Source organism: Passer domesticus, chromosome 9 (assembly GCF_036417665.1).
Source record: "Passer domesticus isolate bPasDom1 chromosome 9, bPasDom1.hap1, whole genome shotgun sequence".
Lineage (NCBI taxonomy): Eukaryota > Metazoa > Chordata > Aves > Passeriformes > Passeridae > Passer > Passer domesticus.
In genome coordinates this window covers 4,150,118-4,171,059 of record NC_087482.1, presented here as the reverse complement: position 1 = coordinate 4,171,059, position 20,942 = coordinate 4,150,118, and the positions used below count along the sequence as shown (strand labels likewise).

At 53.6% G+C, this 20,942-nt stretch overlaps 1 protein-coding gene and 1 long non-coding RNA gene across 2 annotated transcripts in view; both read left to right on the top strand.

The window, feature by feature from the left end:
- Nucleotides 1-20,942, top strand: part of LOC135307549 (serine/threonine-protein kinase PAK 1-like) — a 437,852-nt gene that overhangs the window by 247,994 nt on the left and 168,916 nt on the right. The gene's annotated exons all lie outside the window — the stretch shown is intronic.
- Nucleotides 8,994-11,213, top strand: LOC135307490 (uncharacterized). The gene is made up of 3 exons (XR_010368216.1): nt 8,994-9,067; nt 9,155-9,256; nt 11,085-11,213. It is a non-coding gene; the product is annotated as an uncharacterized LOC135307490 (long non-coding RNA).

Genomic DNA, 20,942 nt, shown 5'->3' with positions numbered 1-20,942 from the left:
CACACACTGGAAAACGTTCTCATCTGTGCTGCATTGTAGATGAGGGTGCTGGGAAGGCTTCTCCATCAGCTTGGATGAAGAAAGTTTTGAAGCCCTTGGAGCCTCCTGCAGGTATGTTCTCAGTGTGCCACCAAGGAAGAATTGTAGACAAGCGGGCAGGCACCAGGTGACAGAAGCTTCTGTGGCTGTTGTGTTACAGATGTGTCTACAGGGAAGACTTCTCCAGCTTCTCCAGCTGCTACCTTGGATGCTGCACTCAAGCCCAGCTCCCATCTCAGGGGTGAGTAGTGTGTCCCTGCTGACCCCACAGGCTGAACCCTGCTTTTCTGGGATCCATTCCTGGGAAATGGAAATATTTTTCTCTAAGGTACTCCAACAGGGAAAATCCAAGATACAACAGATAAGATATCCCTGGAACCATCCAAACAGATGAGGCAAGAGCTGAAGGAACCCCTGCAGACAAGAGAAGGTGGGTGCATTTCCCTCATGCTTCCCCTGGGAGTCAGCAGCCGGGGGCTTTGGCTGCACATCTGGACATGCCGTGCCCGGCACAGCAGGAAGGGATCCATGGCAGCCTCGCTGCCCCGCTGCTGCTTTCACGCCCTGCAGGGCTGTTTGCCAGCCTGGCCTGGCTGCAGCTTCTGCCCAGCCTCTGCCGGAAGTTATTGGGCATCAGCTGACAGGCCATGCCCAAACTGTAACACACCCTGAGATCCCCCACTATATCCAGCCCTGCAGATTAGGAAAAGGGTGGCTGTTTGGAGGTGGAAGTGCTCTCATCATGCCACTGTAACCTGGCCATTTTCCTGCTCCATAAATTTCACAAATATTACCTCTGATGCCACCACCCAAGTGGGAAACAGCCCCATCTGATGCAGCTGTCTCGCTTCCTTTGTCATGAGATGGACATAGTGCTTCAGTGGAAGGTGGTATTTCTTGAAGGAAGCACTCCATCCTCGGTGCCAGCCCCTGCTGCAGGAAGGAAGGCAAAGCCAGACACGGGCACAGGCACAGCAGGTAATTGCTGTGCCGGGCTCAGCCCTGGCCGGGGCTGTGTGGCAGCAGCTCTTCTCCCAGGGCCTGCCCTTGCCCGGCCCGGCAGCAGCCAAAGCTGGAGGCGCCTCGGCTTCCAGGCCTCTGGAGCTGGTTCAGAGCCCCGGGGAAACGGGACTGGTGCAGCAACGTCCCTGGCGCTGCAGCTGCTGCGGAGCTGGCCCTGAGTGCCCAGAGGCCCAAGGCACAGGAGCAGCCCCGAGCGGGAGCCCTGCCGCCAGCCCAGGGCCAGAGCCAGCCCTGGCACACAATGGAAACAGTTCTCATCTTGGTTTGCTTCCAGACTGGGATGCTGGGAAGGATTCTCCATTAGCCTGGCGCTCTGAAGTTGTGAAGCACTCTGAGCATTCTGCAGGTATGTTCTCACTGTCCCACCAAGGCGTAATGTTTGACTGACTGGTAAGAACCAGGTGACAGAAGCTTCTGTGGCTGTTGTGTTACAGGCGTGTCTGCAGGGACGACCTCACCAACTCCTACCTTGGATGCTGCACAAAAGGCCAGCTCCCATGGCAGGGGTGAGTAGTGTGTCCCTGCTGACCCCTCAGGCTGAGCCCTGCTTTTGTGGGGTCCATTCCTGGGAAATGGAACTACTTTCTCTTAAGGTCCTCTGTCAGGAAAGACCAAAGACATGGCAGGCAGGAAATTCCAGGACCCATTAGAAATCATGTGGCAAATGCTGAAGGAACGTCTGCAGAGAAGACAAGGTGGGTGCATTTCCCTCATGCTGCTCCTGGGACTCAGCAGCCGGGGGCGTTGGCTGCACATCTGGACACGTCGTGCCCGGCACAGCAGGAAGGGATCCATGGCAGCCTTGCTGCCCCGCTGCTGCTTTCATGCCCTGCAGGGCTGTTTCCCAGCCTGGCCTGGCTGCAGCTTCTGCCCAGCCTCTGCAGGAAGGCATTTGGCATCAGCTGGCAGACAGCCCCAATTGCACCACAGGCCATGCCCACCCTCAGATGCCCTGCAATTTCCTGGTGTCCAGGCAGATCAGATGTTGGGGCTGTTTGGGGAAGGAAGCAGCCTTGGGTTGTCCCAAAATCCTGGGTGTTTTCTGATCCTTATGCATTCCTTTCACAAGTGATGCCTCCTGAAATTGTCCCCTTCCCCATTCCCAGTCAGGAATGTTTTCATCTGATCCAGCTGTCTCTTTTCCATTCTCCAGAAATGAAAGGAGAGCCTGCGGAGAAAGAAGCATTTCCCGGAGGAAGCAGTGGTTGCATGCCAGCCTCAGCTCCAGGAAGGGAGGCCATGCCAGGCACAGGCACAGGAGGTAATTGCTGTGCCTCTGGGCCTGAGCCCTGCTGAGGCTTGAGCTGCCCTCTCTGCTGTTTGGCAGTGCGGGCACAGCCTGGACTAGGGCAGCACAGCCCAGGGGAATTATCCCGAGCAGGCTCAGGGCACTGAGCAGTCCTGCTGGGGTCCCTCCATGGGAGACATGTCCTGAAACCTGGGAGTGACTGCACGGGGTGCCCACGGTGGGGAAAGGACAGAGGGGGAGAGCAAGGCTGCAGTGTGTCCTGAGAGGGCCTGGCTGTTTGCCCTTGGGATCTGGAGGGTTTCCCCACAGAAGGAGGGCAGGAGGGACAGAGGGAGGGCAGGATGGATAGCTGTGGCACTGCCTGCTGCAGTTTTCCCCCATGCTTTAGGGAGGATTTCTTCTGTGTGTGAGGGGGAGAGTCCCAGGTCCCTGCACTGCTGCAGCCACCCCTCCCAGGGATGTTGCTGAGGGCAGGGAAAGAGTGTGGAGAGTGACCAGGAGCCAGCCCAGAGCTCCCCAGGCCCCTGGGCAGCTTTGGCCATGTCTATTCACATCTGGCTCCCATGGCCTTACCCGACTCCCTGGCAGTGCCCAGTTCCCTGTGGCAGAAAGAGATCCCAGCACACACTGGAAAACGTTCTCATCTGTGCTGCATTGTAGATGAGGGTGCTGGGAAGGCTTCTCCATCAGCTTGGATGAAGAAAGTTTTGAAGCCCTTGGAGCCTCCTGCAGGTATGTTCTCAGTGTGCCACCAAGGAAGAATTGTAGACAAGCGGGCAGGCACCAGGTGACAGAAGCTTCTGTGGCTGTTGTGTTACAGATGTGTCTACAGGGAAGACTTCTCCAGCTTCTCCAGCTGCTACCTTGGATGCTGCACTCAAGCCCAGCTCCCATCTCAGGGGTGAGTAGTGTGTCCCTGCTGACCCCACAGGCTGAACCCTGCTTTTCTGGGATCCATTCCTGGCAAATGGAAATATTTTTCTCTAAGGTACTCCAACAGGGAAAATCCAAGATACAACAGATAAGATATCCCTGGAACCATCCAAACAGATGAGGCAAGAGCTGAAGGAACCCCTGCAGACAAGAGAAGGTGGGTGCATTTCCCTCATGCTTCCCCTGGGAGTCAGCAGCCGGGGGCTTTGGCTGCACATCTGGACATGCCGTGCCCGGCACAGCAGGAAGGGATCCATGGCAGCCTCGCTGCCCCGCTGCTGCTTTCACGCCCTGCAGGGCTGTTTGCCAGCCTGGCCTGGCTGCAGCTTCTGCCCAGCCTCTGCCGGAAGTTATTGGGCATCAGCTGACAGGCCATGCCCAAACTGTAACACACCCTGAGATCCCCCACTATATCCAGCCCTGCAGATTAGGAAAAGGGTGGCTGTTTGGAGGTGGAAGTGCTCTCATCATGCCACTGTAACCTGGCCATTTTCCTGCTCCATAAATTTCACAAATATTACCTCTGATGCCACCACCCAAGTGGGAAACAGCCCCATCTGATGCAGCTGTCTCGCTTCCTTTGTCATGAGATGGACATAGTGCTTCAGTGGAAGGTGGTATTTCTTGAAGGAAGCACTCCATCCTCGGTGCCAGCCCCTGCTGCAGGAAGGAAGGCAAAGCCAGACACGGGCACAGGCACAGCAGGTAATTGCTGTGCCGGGCTCAGCCCTGGCCGGGGCTGTGTGGCAGCAGCTCTTCTCCCAGGGCCTGCCCTTGCCCGGCCCGGCAGCAGCCAAAGCTGGAGGCGCCTCGGCTTCCAGGCCTCTGGAGCTGGTTCAGAGCCCCGGGGAAACGGGACTGGTGCAGCAACGTCCCTGGCGCTGCAGCTGCTGCGGAGCTGGCCCTGAGTGCCCAGAGGCCCAAGGCACAGGAGCAGCCCCGAGCGGGAGCCCTGCCGCCAGCCCAGGGCCAGAGCCAGCCCTGGCACACAATGGAAACAGTTCTCATCTTGGTTTGCTTCCAGACTGGGATGCTGGGAAGGATTCTCCATTAGCCTGGCGCTCTGAAGTTGTGAAGCACTCTGAGCATTCTGCAGGTATGTTCTCACTGTCCCACCAAGGCGTAATGTTTGACTGACTGGTAAGAACCAGGTGACAGAAGCTTCTGTGGCTGTTGTGTTACAGGCGTGTCTGCAGGGACGACCTCACCAACTCCTACCTTGGATGCTGCACAAAAGGCCAGCTCCCATGGCAGGGGTGAGTAGTGTGTCCCTGCTGACCCCTCAGGCTGAGCCCTGCTTTTGTGGGGTCCATTCCTGGGAAATGGAACTACTTTCTCTTAAGGTCCTCTGTCAGGAAAGACCAAAGACATGGCAGGCAGGAAATTCCAGGACCCATTAGAAATCATGTGGCAAATGCTGAAGGAACGTCTGCAGAGAAGACAAGGTGGGTGCATTTCCCTCATGCTGCTCCTGGGACTCAGCAGCCGGGGGCGTTGGCTGCACATCTGGACACGTCGTGCCCGGCACAGCAGGAAGGGATCCATGGCAGCCTTGCTGCCCCGCTGCTGCTTTCATGCCCTGCAGGGCTGTTTCCCAGCCTGGCCTGGCTGCAGCTTCTGCCCAGCCTCTGCAGGAAGGCATTTGGCATCAGCTGGCAGACAGCCCCAATTGCACCACAGGCCATGCCCACCCTCAGATGCCCTGCAATTTCCTGGTGTCCAGGCAGATCAGATGTTGGGGCTGTTTGGGGAAGGAAGCAGCCTTGGGTTGTCCCAAAATCCTGGGTGTTTTCTGATCCTTATGCATTCCTTTCACAAGTGATGCCTCCTGAAATTGTCCCCTTCCCCATTCCCAGTCAGGAATGTTTTCATCTGATCCAGCTGTCTCTTTTCCATTCTCCAGAAATGAAAGGAGAGCCTGCGGAGAAAGAAGCATTTCCCGGAGGAAGCAGTGGTTGCATGCCAGCCTCAGCTCCAGGAAGGGAGGCCATGCCAGGCACAGGCACAGGAGGTAATTGCTGTGCCTCTGGGCCTGAGCCCTGCTGAGGCTTGAGCTGCCCTCTCTGCTGTTTGGCAGTGCGGGCACAGCCTGGACTAGAGCAGCACAGCCCAGGGGAATTATCCCGAGCAGGCTCAGGGCACTGAGCAGTCCTGCTGGGGTCCCTCCATGGGAGACATGTCCTGAAACCTGGGAGTGACTGCACGGGGTGCCCACGGTGGGGAAAGGACAGAGGGGGAGAGCAAGGCTGCAGTGTGTCCTGAGAGGGCCTGGCTGTTTGCCCTTGGGATCTGGGGGGTTTCCCCACAGAAGGAGGGCAGGAGGGACAGAGGGAGGGCAGGATGAATAGCTGTGGCACTGCCTGCTGCAGTTTTCCCCCATGCTTTAGGGAGGATTTCTTCTGTGTGTGAGGGGGAGAGTCCCAGGTCCCTGCACTGCTGCAGCCACCCCTCCCAGGGATGTTGCTGAGGGCAGGGAAAGAGTGTGGAGAGTGACCAGGAGCCAGCCCAGAGCTCCCCAGGCCCCTGGGCAGCTTTGGCCATGTCTATTCACATCTGGCTCCCATGGCCTTACCCGACTCCCTGGCAGTGCCCAGTTCCCTGTGGCAGAAAGAGATCCCAGCACACACTGGAAAATGTTCTCATCTGTGCTGCATTGTAGATGAGGGTGCTGGGAAGGCTTCTCCATCAGCTTGGATGAAGAAAGTTTTGAAGCCCTTGGAGCCTCCTGCAGGTATGTTCTCAGTGTGCCACCAAGGAAGAATTGTAGACAAGCGGGCAGGCACCAGGTGACAGAAGCTTCTGTGGCTGTTGTGTTACAGATGTGTCTACAGGGAAGACTTCTCCAGCTTCTCCAGCTGCTACCTTGGATGCTGCACTCAAGCCCAGCTCCCATCTCAGGGGTGAGTAGTGTGTCCCTGCTGACCCCACAGGCTGAACCCTGCTTTTCTGGGATCCATTCCTGGCAAATGGAAATATTTTTCTCTAAGGTACTCCAACAGGGAAAATCCAAGATACAACAGATAAGATATCCCTGGAACCATCCAAACAGATGAGGCAAGAGCTGAAGGAACCCCTGCCGACAAGAGAAGGTGGGTGCATTTCCCTCATGCTTCCCCTGGGAGTCAGCAGCCGGGGGCTTTGGCTGCACATCTGGACACGCCGTGCCCGGCACAGTGGGAAGGGATCCATGGCAGCCTCGCTGCCCCGCTGCTGCTTTCACGCCCTGCAGGGCTGTTTGCCAGCCTGGCCTGGCTGCAGCTTCTGCCCAGCCTCTGCCGGAAGTTATTGGGCATCAGCTGACAGGCCATGCCCAAACTGTAACACACCCTGAGATCCCCCACTATATCCAGCCCTGCAGATTAGGAAAAGGGTGGCTGTTTGGAGGTGGAAGTGCTCTCATCATGCCACTGTAACCTGGCCATTTTCCTGCTCCATAAATTTCACAAATATTACCTCTGATGCCACCACCCAAGTGGGAAACAGCCCCATCTGATGCAGCTGTCACCCTTCCTTTGTCAAGAGATGGACATAGTGCTTCAGTGGAAGGTGGTATTTCTTGAAGGAAGCGCTCCATCTTCGGTGCGAGCCCCTGCTGCAGGAAGGAAGGCGATGGCAGACACGGGCACAGGCACAGCAGGTAATTGCTGTGCCGGGCTCAGCCCTGGCCGGGGCTGTGTGGCAGCAGCTCTTCCCCCAGGGCCTGCCCTTGCCCGGCCCGGCAGCAGCCAAAGCTGGAGGCGCCTCGGCTTCCAGGCCTCTGGAGCTGGTTCAGAGCCCCGGGGAAACGGGACTGGTGCAGCAACGTCCCTGGCGCTGCAGCTGCTGCGGAGCTGGCCCTGAGTGCCCAGAGGCCCAAGGCACAGGAGCAGCCCCGAGCGGGAGCCCTGCCGCCAGCCCAGGGCCAGAGCCAGCCCTGGCACACAATGGAAACAGTTCTCATCTTGGTTTGCTTCCAGACTGGGATGCTGGGAAGGATTCTCCATTAGCCTGGCGCTCTGAAGTTGTGAAGCACTCTGAGCATTCTGCAGGTATGTTCTCACTGTCCCACCAAGGCGTAATGTTTGACTGACTGGTAAGAACCAGGTGACAGAAGCTTCTGTGGCTGTTGTGTTACAGGCGTGTCTGCAGGGACGACCTCACCAACTCCTACCTTGGATGCTGCACAAAAGGCCAGCTCCCATGGCAGGGGTGAGTAGTGTGTCCCTGCTGACCCCTCAGGCTGAGCCCTGCTTTTGTGGGGTCCATTCCTGGGAAATGGAACTACTTTCTCTTAAGGTCCTCTGTCAGGAAAGACCAAAGACATGGCAGGCAGGAAATTCCAGGACCCATTAGAAATCATGTGGCAAATGCTGAAGGAACGTCTGCAGAGAAGACAAGGTGGGTGCGTTTCCCTCATGCTGCTCCTGGGACTCAGCAGCCGGGGGCTTTGGCTGCACATCTGGACACGCCGTGCCCGGCACAGCAGGAAGGGATCCATGGCAGCCTCGCTGCCCCGCTGCTGCTTTCACGCCCTGCAGGGCTGTTTGCCAGCCTGGCCTGGCTGCAGCTTCTGCCCAGCCTCTGCAGGAAGGCATTTGGCATCAGCTGGCAGACAGCCCCAATTGCACCACAGGCCATGCCCACCCTCAGATCCCCTGCAATTTCCTGGTGTCCAGGCAGATCAGATGTTGGGGCTGTTTGGGGAAGGAAGCAGCCTTGGGTTGTCCCAAAATCCTGGGTGTTTTCTGATCCTTATGCATTCCTTTCACAAGTGATGCCTCCTGAAATTGTCCCCTTCCCCATTCCCAGTCAGGAATGTTTTCATCTGATCCAGCTGTCTCTTTTCCATTCTCCAGAAATGAAAGGAGAGCCTGCGGAGAAAGAAGCATTTCCCGGAGGAAGCAGTGGTTGCATGCCAGCCTCAGCTCCAGGAAGGGAGGCCATGCCAGGCACAGGCACAGGAGGTAATTGCTGTGCCTCTGGGCCTGAGCCCTGCTGCGGCTTGAGCTGCCCTCTCTGCTGTTTGGCAGTGCGGGCACAGCCTGGACTAGAGCAGCACAGCCCAGGGGAATTATCCCGAGCAGGCTCAGGGCACTGAGCAGTCCTGCTGGGGTCCCTCCATGGGAGACATGTCCTGAAACCTGGGAGTGACTGCACGGGGTGCCCACGGTGGGGAAAGGACAGAGGGGGAGAGCAAGGCTCCAGTGTGTCCTGAGAGGGCCTGGCTGTTTGCCCTTGGGATCTGGGGGGTTTCCCCACAGAAGGAGGGCAGGAGGGACAGAGGGAGGGCAGGATGGATAGCTGTGGCACTGCCTGCTGCAGTTTCCCCCCATGCTTTAGGGAGGATTTCTTCTGTGTGTGAGGGGGAGAGTTCCAGGGCCCTACACTGCTCCAGCCACCCCAACAAGGAATGTTGCTGAGGGCAGGGAAAGAGTGTGGAGAGTGACCAGGAGCCAGCCCAGAGCTCCCCAGGCCCCTGGGCAGCTTTGGCCATGTCTATTCACATCTGGCTCCCATGGCCTTACCCGACTCCCTGGCAGTGCCCAGTTCCCTGTGGCAGAAAGAGATCCCAGCACACACTGGAAAACGTTCTCATCTGTGCTGCATTGTAGATGAGGGTGCTGGGAAGGCTTCTCCATCAGCTTGGATGAAGAAAGTTTTGAAGCCCTTGGAGCCTCCTGCAGGTATGTTCTCAGTGTGCCACCAAGGAAGAATTGTAGACAAGCGGGCAGGCACCAGGTGACAGAAGCTTCTGTGGCTGTTGTGTTACAGATGTGTCTACAGGGAGGACTTCTCCAGCTCCTACCTTGGATGCTGCACTCAAGCCCAGCTCCCGTCACAGGGGTGAGTAGTGTGTCCCTGCTGACCCCACAGGCTGAGCCCTACTTTTGTCGGATCCATTCCTGGGAAATGGAAATATTTTTCTCTAAGGTGCTCCAACAGGGAAAATCCAAGATACAACAGATAAGATATCCCTGGAACCATCCAAACAGATGAGGCAAGAGCTGAAGGAACTCCTGCAGACAAGACAAGGTGGGTGCATTTCCCTCATGCTTCCCCTGGGACTCAGCAGCCGGGAGCTTTGGCTGCACATCTTGACACGCCGTGCCCGGCACAGCAGGAAGGGATCCCTGGCAGCCTCGCTGCCCCGCTGCTGCTTTCACGCCCTGCAGGGCTGTTTCCCAGCCTGGCCTGGCTGCAGCTTCTGCCCAGGCTCTGTATGAAGTTATTTGGCATCAGCTGACAGGCATCCCAAACTGTAACACACCCTGAGATCCCCCACAATATCCAGCCCTGCAGATTAGGAAAAGGGTGTCTGTTTGGAGGTAGAAGTGCTCTCATCATGCCACTGTAACCTGGCCATTTTCCTGCTCCATAAATTTCACAAATATTACCTCTGATGCCACCACCCAATTGGGAACAGCTCCATCTGATGCAGCTGTCTCCCTTCCTTTGTCAAGAGATGGACATAGTGCTTCAGTGGAAGGTGGCATTTCTTGAAGGAAGCACTCCATCTTCGATGCCAGCCCCTGCTGCCGGAAAGAAGGCAAAGCCAGACACGGGCACAGGCACAGCAGGTAATTGCTGTGCCAGGCTCAGCCCTGGCCGGGGCTGTGTGGCAGCAGCTCTTCCCCCAGGGCCTGCCCTTGCCCAGCCCGGCAGCAGCCAAAGCTGGAGGCGCCTCGGCTTCCAGGCCTCTGGAGCTGGTTCAGAGCCCCGGGGAAACGGGACTGGTGCAGCAACGTCCCTGGCGCTGCAGCTGCTGCGGAGCTGGCCCTGAGTGCCCAGAGGCCCAAGGCACAGGAGCATCCCCGAGCGGGAGCCCTGCCGCCAGCCCAGGGCCAGAGCCAGCCCTGGCTCTCGACTGGGCAGGGTCTGGGCTGGGTCCTGACAGGGCCTGAGCCTGTCCCCTGGGGCTGGGGGAGCTGTCACGGGGCAGGGAGGGCCAGGGGTGGCAGTGGCTGCTCAGGGATGGCTTTGGCCCGTGTCCCTGGCAGTAGCCACTGCCCAAGTAGCTGCGCTGCCCCCGGGCTCTCCTCCCGGCCTGCTGGGCTTTGTTGGCTGGCACAGCCTGTGCCAAGGGCCGGCAAGGTGCCTGCAGGCCCCAGCTCTGGGGGAAACAGAGAACGTCCTGCCCGTATCCAGCGTGCTGCCAGCTCAGCAGTGCAGCACAGCACGGGCTCGCACTCCCCATTGCTCCCACAGATGCAGCCGGCACCACAAGACCTGTTCCCAATGCCCAGGGTGGCCTCGGAAGGGGTTTCTGTCAGGGAGCAAGCTGCTGGCCAAGGTTAATGGCAGGCCTGCTTCTTTCGGAGATTATCATTATTTTATGCTCTGTCTGAATTTGGAGTTACTGGATGAGAAAATGGTGTTTTCGACACCTTTCCCAGGAATAGGTTCTTATGAAAACCTAATGCAGAGAGGAAACATTCCCAGAGAGCCTGGGGTCGAGTTGTTGCCAGTCCATGATTGTCCAAATAACTCTGCTGAGGGTTCTGCTGCTGCTGATTTCATTCGTTGGCCTCTCAATTGCTGGGCTGGCTCCCACTGAGGCTGCCTGGCCAAGAGCAGCCCCAGGGGCACAGGGCAGAGGCAGAGGGAGGTGGGGAGGAGAAAGAGCAGGGCCGAGGTTGCCCTTGAAAGGCAGAGGCGCTCTGGGGCCCGCTCCTGGCCAGGGACCCTGCCCAGAGCCGTGCCCTGCTGGCCGGGGCCTTGAGGGGCAGCTGTCCAGCTGGGCCCAGCTGTGCCAGCAGCTCCAGCCGTGCTGGGGAGCCTTGCCAGCTCTGGGCCCTGCTGTGCACGAGGGTCCCTGTGTGCCACTGGCAGCTGGGGCCTCAGCCACCTCCTCTCTTCACAGGAGCACCTCTGGACAGGAGTTGGAAGACGGTGGCTGCACCTCACACCCAGACAGCGTGAGCTGCTCCTCCCACAGTAATAACGGCCTGGACAGCCCTCTCAACTGTTCTGTGAAGGGAACCCAAGAACAGCCATCTACAAGGAAACCTCCTACTACCCTGTAGATCGCACTGCCACCTGCTCTCCCCATGGGTCTCCCCAAGATGCCTTCATCCCTTTTTTGATCTCCCTGCATCCCATCCCAGCCAATTCTCAAGGTCTTCTGGAGACCCCAGGCCCAGCCGAGCACCCTCCAGCCCATCCTGAGACCAACACATCCCTGCCTCTGCCCCTGAGCTCCCTGGCCTTGCCCTCTAAACAACACTGGAGTTAAGCCCTGCTGCCCCACCAGGGTAGGCGATGGCCCCTTCTTCTGTTGCACTACAGAGATGGAGCTGCCACCCCAGTGTCTGGGTGGTAGCAGCAGCAAAGCCCACCTGGCACCAGCACTGGCTGAGCTCCGTGCCCAGGGGCAGCTGGGGATGGCCACGGTGTGGGCAGGCAGGAGCCAGGCAGGGGCTGCTGTGACCAGCAGCAGTGTCTCGATGGGCTGGGGGAGCCCAGGGGGCAGGCAGCAGTGTGGGGCTCCTGAGAACAAGCGACCCTATTTTGTCTTTGTTTTTCATTTTTAGAAATTTTTCTTTAAAAAAATATTTTAAATATTTTTTTTACTGTAGAGAGACATCCCTAAATATTTATTCCCGTGTAGTGCAGTAGTTAAGGACTTTACAAAGTAGTTTTAGAATCCCGAAAAGGCAACCCTATTTTTTCTGGACTTCTAATTTTTAGAAATATTTAGAAATATTTCTTGCTGAGACAATTCAGCACATAGTTCGTCCCTTTTTCTAGAATACATTTCTATGTTGGAAAGTAGTTTTGCAGAAAATAATTTACCAATATACAATAAAATATAAAGTGGCATTTCAGTGGTACTCTTTACTCTGTGAAGAACTAAGACACGCTAAGACAGCCAGCCTGCTGCAGAGGCAAAGATCTTTTCCCACGGGAACTTTATATCTAGTCACAACCAAGTCACATAAAACCTTTTCCCAGATATTTCCTGGGATTCTTGACCAGCTCACCTCTTAGTTTTCAGAGGCAAACTTTGAGCACAGTGGGAATCTCTTCAAGTCACCATCTTTGCTTCTGCAAGAACTGCCTAAGTTCGAGAGCAGGGGCTTCTCTCAGCTTCCTGCTGCCCCTGCTGTAGGTGTTGGGTTTTGCAGGAAGGCATGCAGGGCTTTGCGTCCTTTGTAGAGTGGTGCACGGGGCTGGGGTTCCTCGTGAGGTTCTCAGGGGATTTGAGATCTCTTCTGTGGCGTACAGGGGACTGGAGACATCTGTAAGGCTGGCAGGGGCTTGAGTTCCTCGTGATTAACATGGCGGTTTAGTGCTTGCTGTCAAGGCCTGGAGAGGAGCTGAGTCCTTCCTAAGGTGGGCAGGAGGCTGGGCTCATTTGTGAGGCACACGAGGCTGCCCTGGGGTCTCTGCATTGGTGTGCATGGATTCTCTGTGAGGCACACAGGGATATTTTGGGGTCTCTGCTGAGGGGTGCAGGGATCCCTCAGGAGGCAGAAAGGAGTCTTGATGGTCTCTACTAAGGTGTGCAGGGATCCCTCATGAGATGTGCAGTGGGGTTTTTCATCTCCTCAGCGCAGCAAAGGGCCACTCTGGGTGGAGGCTGTGCAAAGTGGGCAGAAAGCTTCCTGCCAAGCCTTGCGGCCGGCGGGCGGGCGGAGCCCATCCTTGGGGGTCGGGCGGGGCCTCTGGAGCCGCCGCGCCCTTGTCGGGCAGGTCCCGGCCCCGGCGGGGAAGGGCCGCGGCCCCGGGCTCCGGCGGTGCTGCCGAGCAGCAGCGGAGGCACAACAAGGGCCCCGCTCCGGCCTGGCCCTGTGCTGCAGCCGAGCACAGGGACAGCCACGGCCGCTCCCTGCGCCACAGGCGGCACCGGGGCTGCAGCTGAGGCCGTGCCTGCTCCCACTGAGGAAGGAGCTCCTTGCAATGCCGAGTTCCTAAAGCACGTGGGCAATCCAGCACAGCATGGAAACGTTTCTGAACTGTGCTCCCATGGGTACTGGGATCGAGAGATGGATTGACTGGAAGTCCTTGCCAGTCACAGTGTGAAGATCATGCTGCATGCTGGAGGCAGCTTCTCCATGTCCCTTTCCTGAGAGAACAATCACGCATTAGCAATTGTGGCCAAGAGCAGCCCCAGGGGCACGGGGCAGAGGCACAGGGAGGTGGGGAGGAGAAAGAGCAGGGCCGAGGTTGCCCTCGAAAGGCAGAGGCGCTCTGGGGCCCGCTCCTGGCCAGGGACCCTGCCCAGAGCCGTGCCCTGCTGGCCGGGGCCTTGAGGGGCAGCTGTCCAGCTGGGCCCAGCTGTGCCAGCAGCTCCAGCCGTGCTGGGGAGCCTTGCCAGCTCTGGGCCCTGCTGTGCACGAGGGTCCCTGTGTGCCACTGGCAGCTGGGGCCTCAGCCACCTCCTCTCTCCACAGGAGCATCTCTGCAGCTTCACAAGATCGGCCAAAGATTTCCATCAGGGAGACCTGTACCTGTACCTGCGCCTCTCATCAGCCATCCCCAAGCCATGTCCAACATCCCTGCCACAGCTGCATTTTCAGCTTGTTGCTAGGGACATACTGCCACCACCGTGAACAGGAGCCTCTGTCCCCAAAGTGCTGGCCCTGGTGTCTTTTGCAGTGAGTAAGGGAGTGAGGGAAGCCATGACAAACATTAGCAATGTCCGTTGCTTTTACTGTGCCCAACTTGGACATTTCCAGAAAGACTGTCCTCACCTTCCTGTTGGGCAATTTATTAACTATGTTCCACCTCCTAGGCCTCCTCCTTTCCAACAGCCCTATCAGCCCACATACAACTTTCAGCAGCAATATTATCAGCCAATCCAGGGAAACGCTTGGCAGAGCGCGGGGCCACACCGCGCTACAACAGCAAATTACCAGCCTTGCCTGCAAAGCCCACCTCAGCTGCCAGCCATCCAGGAGTCCCCCGCCCCAACAGGCTCCTCGCAGAGGACCGCAGTCATGCGGACGGACTCCGGTTCTTCCGCAGAACCCGGAACTTTCCCCCAAGCCTCCGACCAGTGTTAGTAAGTTCTGTCCATCTACTTTTCCCTGACGAAGATCTAGTTTGAGTTCCAGCTGGGTACCTTGAGCCCCCTTTCCACCCTCAACCAACTACAGTCCTGCTGTTTGGGGACAGTGAACACACTCCAGATCAGGTAAGTATATTACCAGAAGGTGTGACTGTAAATCCAGGCAATGAAATTACTGTGTCAGTTGTTTGTTACAATCCACCATTTACATTGTTAAAATTTGCACCTTTTGCACAAATGTTAATTTTAACCGGCCAGGATTCAGAGGTTGAACCTGATTCAAATTTTGATGCGTTTGCATGTCACTAGATTTGTAAAGACAAACCCCTGATTGATTCTTGTATTTCCAAAAATGGGAAATCCATTGAACTTCGTCTCATGGCTGACACAGGAGTGGACGTTACTATCCTCCCCAGGGCAAAGTGGCCCCGCGACTGGGCACTGGTGTCCCCTTGTGGCACAATCTCCGGTGTTGGTGGAGCTGTCAATCCCATGCAAAGTCCTCATCTTGTAAGCATAGAGGGGCCTGAGGGGCAAGTCTCCACCATCTGACCATTTGTCGTGTCATCCAATATCTCTCTATTAGGCAGGGATGTTTTATCCCAGTGGGGTGCCCACCTTGATATCCCTGACCCCAAGTGGGATTTTTAGCATGGGCCACTGCAGAGCAAACTTCCCCACCATTGAATTGGAAAACCAATGTTCCAGTGTGGGTGGATCAGTGGCCCAGCCCATCAGACAAATTAAATGTGCTCATCGAATCAGTCAAGGAGCAAGAAAAACTCGGGCAATTAGTTACATCAACTAGCCCGTGGAATACCTCAGATTTTGTCATCCGAAAGCTTGGCAAAAGCAGTTGGCATCTGCTCCAAGACCTTCAAAAAATTAATGAGGTTATTGAAGATATGGCCCCCTTCAGCCTGGCCTCCCCTCCCCTTCTATGCTTCCCCACGATTGGCAGCTTGCTGTCCTTGCTATCAAGGACTGCTTCTTTAACATCCCACTTTACCCAGGAGATGCCCTCAGATTTGCATTTTCAGTACCATCTCTGAACAGAAGTGAGACTTTTAAAAGGTATCAATGGGTATCAATCCTCAATTTTTCAAGGATTGAAAAACTGCCCCGTGTTATGCCAAATGTAGGTTGCTCAGGTTTTATCACCTGTCAGGAATCAGTTTCCTGAAGCTATCATAGTCCATTACATGGATGACATACTTATTTGTGCTGCCACCAAAAGTTACCTTAGTGCCGCTCTCGAAAAGACTGTTTCTACTATTGAGAAAGCAGGTTTTGTAATTGCTCAGGACAAAATACAAATGTCAGCACTGTGGAGATACCTTGGGTATCTCATCACTGGGAGAACTGTAACACCACAGATTTTTTCTATTAATGAACAGCCACAGACCCTAGAGGACATTCAACGCATTTGTGGGATCATCACTTGGGTCTGGCCTTTGCTCGGCTTGACAAGGCAAGAGCTGGCTCCACTGTTCTCCTTGCTGAAGAAAGACACCGACCCCACAGCCCCACGGACCCTGACACCAGAGGCAGAGGAAACATTGCAGAAAGTAGCAGAGGCAATGAGGACACGACAGGCTCAACATGACAGAAAAAACCTTCCGATTGAATTTGTCATCCTGGGTAAGTGCCCACACTTTCATGGGCTCCTATTTCAGTGGGACACGACACAGAAAGACTCACTCATCATACTCGAGTGGTTGTTTCTCCCACATCAGCCTGCGAAAACAGTGTATACACCATCAGAGTTGCTAGCAAAATTAATTGCCAAAAGTCACCATCGCCTCTGAAGCCCCGCAGGCTGTGATCCCTCATGCATTTACCTGCCTTTGAAGTTAGATCAATTGGACGCCTTATTAAAAACAAATGAAAACATCCAAATTGCTTTAGATAGCTATCTCGGGAAAGTCTCAATTCACTACCCAAAGCACAAATTATTCAAAGATTCATTCCATTTAGTTCCAAAAACTTTCCAAAGTCATCTTCCTATTAAAGGCGCTGTCACAGTGTTCACTGATGGGTCTGGCAGGTCCCACAGATCGGTATTTACCTGGAAAGACCTGAACACTCAAAAGTGGGAAGCTGATGTTCAGACCATGGAAGGTTCCCCCCAGATTGCGGAGCTTTTTGCAGTTGTGAGGGCCTTCAGGATATTCCAGCAACCATTTAACTTAGTGACTGATTCATCTTATGTTGCCGGGATAGCTGATGGAGCAGAGCATGCTCTGCTCAAAGACGTGCAAAACAAACAGCTGTTTTCCTTGCTTTCAGAATTCATCTGGCTCATCTCTCATGGAGAGCAACCCTATCATATTCTACATGTAAGATCCCACACCGACATGCCTGGCTTCCTTACTGAGGGGAACCAGAGGGCAGATGCATTGGCAATGACAGTCACCACCACAATTACTTCACCAACTTTACCTGACATTTTTAAACAAGCACAATTGAGCCTCATGTTTTACCACCAAAACGCGCCAGCCCTGGCACGTCAGTTGAAATTGTCACAAGAACAAGCCCGTGCCATTGTAGCCACATGTCCAAATTGCCAATCCCGTGCCCTTCCAACAGTATTAACAGGTATCAATCCTAGGGGACTGAATGCATTTGACCTGTGGCAGTCAGACATTACTCATTACCCACTTTTTGGGAAATTAAAATATATTCACGTATGTATACATACATTTTCTGGTGCAATCTTTGCATCTCTGCATGTAGGAGAGAAAGCCAAAGATGTCACCAAGCACTTTAACATGGCCTTTGCTACCCTAGGAGTTCCAAAAAAGATTAAGACAGATAATGAACCAAGTTACACCTCCAAAGCATTTCAAAATTTTCTCTCAGCTTGGGGAAATCACCATCACACCGGCATTCCTCATAACTCTCAGGGACAATCAATAATAGAACGCACACACAAAGAAATTAACAACCTGTTAGGTTTACAAAAAGATTCTGCCCTTTTAATGACACCTCAAGAAAGACTCTGCAAAGCACTATATGTGCTCACTTTTCTTAACTGCCATTCAAAAGAGCCAAATCCTCCAATCCTTTGGCATTTGCATAACAACATATTTGCCCATCTCAAAGAACACCCACCTGTGCTCATCAGAGACCCTGAGTCCCACCAAATTAAAGGTCCTTTTCCACTAATAACCTGGGGCCAAGGGTACGTGTGTGTTTCAACAGAAACAGGGCCGAACTGGATTCCAGGCCACTTTGTCAAACCCTACCTGAATGCAAATCAGCCTGCTGACCCACCCAGGAAAAGCCAAGCTGCATCTGATCAGCCAGACACCGCAGCAGATGCAGTCACTTGGAAGCGTCGGAACAAGAAGACCAGAATTCCCAACATTGTAGCACGAACTCTCATCACAAAAAAATATTTTCCACTGTCATACCTTGCTGCAGAACCCCTCCTTTCCTCCCCAACTATCCCTATCCCTTTTCCCACATACCTTGCCCCCAACCCATCCCACAAGTCCCCACGCCTCTCTTTCCTGCTTGTGTCCTATGATTATTAGAAAAGGGGGAGGGTGAGGAGAGTGACTGAAAGAGTGTACAGAAATTTAATGTCATATGTTTCTCTTGCTATTTGCTACAGCAAAATCACCCTGGAAGGCCACCCGGGAAAGAATGAAATTCAAACAAGTGCTTTTCACTGCAATCACCATTCTGCTCCATCCGTGAATAGCAGAAGGGTGGGTGGTGCAACAACTGACAGAAAATGTATGGCAGAATCTGGCGAAAACTCTGAAACAAGATAAGATCTGCTTGCCAATGGGCAGCGTGGACAATCCTCTATCTACGTGCCTGGTGGGAATGCCTCTGTTGCAAAAAGATTATCCATATGCGGGGAAGAAACCAAATCCGGTTGACACCTGGGACACCTGGACAAAGATTTTACCACATGCCACACACGAGCCCCAGGAGTTAGATCTCTTGGGCTCTGCTCCAGCTACATACTGTGTTAGGTTTTTCTATCTACAAAACACACCCATTTGGCATGACTCTGCAGTCTCAGGCACAGTAACTCAGAAAGATGTAACACCTAATAGCAGAAAGTATAATTCAGCCACATGGTGCAACTATACCTCTAGCACACCACCTGAGTCCAGTGATGTTCCCAGAGTGTCACCGAGAGGCGTGTTTCTTATCTGCGGCGACAGAGTGTGGGCAGGGATCCCATCAAAGATCAAAGGAGGTCCCTGCAGCCTCGAACAGCTGACTGTCCTCACCCCAAACACATCACAAATTATAAATTGGCAGAATCAAGAAGGATTGGCATCAAAAAGAGATCTTACAGTCAATTCGACCCAAATTGCGATGACAAAATTTACGATTGGAGCGAATCCAAAAGAGTCTCTGCATCCATTTTTCTACCTTGGTACGCAGCTGCAAAGGCTCTCGGTGAAATTTCCCACCTGGGGTGTTGGCTCAGCCGTCAGGCCAAAGCTGCCTCCGCAGCCCTGTCAGATCTGCTCACGGAAGAAGAAACCACCAGGCACGCCACCCTACAAAATACAGCTGACATTGATTTTCTCCTTCTTGCGCACGGTCACAGCTGTCAGGACTTTGCTGGTCTGTGCTGTTTTAATTTAACATCTAAAAGCACCTCCATACATGCCAGCATTCAGCAAATTCGAAACCAAGTGCAAGACCTCATGACGGAGACCAGAGACATCAATGTAGTAGGTAAAGCACTCACACAGTGGGGAATCCCCAGGTGGCTTGTATCAATTCTCAAAAATTTGGTGTGGATTTAAGTTGTCATTTTCATGATAATGGTTGCCCTGAGTTGTTTGAAAAGAGTAATAGAAAAGTCACTTGGAAAAATTTATTTAATAAAGAAAGAAGGGGGAGATGTGGGGGTCATGGGTGAGAAAGCTATCTCAGGAATGCCCTGGGAAAGCACCATTGTCTAAGTCAGGGAAAATTCATTCCTTTCCCATGGTTCGAATGCTGTACTCCCTTTCCCATCCCACTCATCCTGTACCCTTTGTATCTTTCATTAGTTACTCCTGTGAAAATTTTCCCCTCCCATCTCCCTCCATGTAGCTGTGCACAAAATCTGTAACTTTCCCCAGAGATCTCGCACTCGCCCTGGTATCCCTCTGCTGGTGTTACCATCCCTGCTGTCCCTTCGACTCACTGTGTGTCCCTCAGCCTACCCTCCATGTTTTCCTATCCTTTTTGGACCCTGCAATAAATCAGTTGAAATTATCCAGGACTCAAGCTGCCCTCCTTCTATCTGGTGAAGAGAAACATCTAGCTTGGGTCGAGCGGGTGAAAATCCTGACCCCGGCAACCTTGTTCTTATCAATTTCTATGACATCACACACACAGTCCTTAAACACACACAGCCATCACCTATATACACTAGTACCGTTTCTTGGTTGGTATCTGGGTGGATCTCAAAGTGGCAAATGCCTTGGTCATTGTCAAGGCATATGTCTTGAGCACTAATCACATTACTGTCACAGACGAATCCCTGTTGTTCTTGAGCAATGCAAGGTTCCAAGTTTATGGTTTGCCATCTCCCCTGGATTTTCCAAGCCCATACCCTGTATTCTGAGGGGTATAATGCTGGCTGCTTGTGACTGAGCCCTAAGGCAGCAATGGCGTGAATAGCGTGAACTGTGCCATTATGCAGAGTGAGCACGAAGGCTGGAGCTGTATTAGTGGGGGGATTATATGTAAAATTACCATGGTCCACCAAGACTGGAAATCTTTCTCAATGTCTGTAGCACTGCCCCAGACCACCTTTAGCACTTCAGTGGGAAAGACTCCTTCACTTCCTTCTCTTATGATTAAAGCAGCTGTTGACTGTACCCATAATTGTGTTTGCATATAGCTGAGGGCTGAAGATATGTTATCCTGTGCCCCCTTTAATGTGTCTGCTAGCAAGCTATGGTCTTGATCTTCAATTTCTCTCCATTTCGGCAGCACCCTCGAGACTTACCATTGACTATTTCCCAATGCCAAAAGAGATGACTGTAAAGGCTGTTTTAATTTTATTGGATGGCTAGCTGCTACAGCTAATTTGTTCATTAATATTTCTGAGTCAATCCTATTCAAAACCCCTAGCCCAGTCCCTAACATCTTGGTTAAATCCCTTTGCATTCTGTCTCTGAAGTGCGCTTGTTTTTGTAGCCATCTTGTCCATCCCTCGAAGGATGACCTTATGAAGGGGGAACAAGGTGGCTGAACTGTCGAGATAGTAGTTTGCATTAACAGTTCGAAATGTCATAATCCTGGATTAAATAACTGTTGTTGTTGACCCGTATTCCTTATTATGTGTGGGCCAATTTCATAAACTCTAGGTTCAAGCTTAAATGGCGTATTTTGGGTTTGTGCTTGAGTGCTGGGGTGGGTTGTAACAGGCTTAGCTATAGCATTTATTTTAAATTTGAAAGACAGCCCAATAGTGTTGCAGGCCCAGAGGCAAACCATGTCGACAGTTTGTCTTAATGTGAAGTTGTGCCAACAGTCCAATTCATTTGGACGATTGCAAATCTTCCAGTGCTTATTTACACTGATTTGGGTTGCTTTACTATAGGTAGTCCCAATAATCATTCTACACCCTATCTTAATTACCTCCCCCATGGTCCCTTGAAGTGACCACAACCTCTGTTTCTGCCATTGCAGCGTTTTTTATATTTACTTTTTGCACATGACCACAGTTGTTAGGTT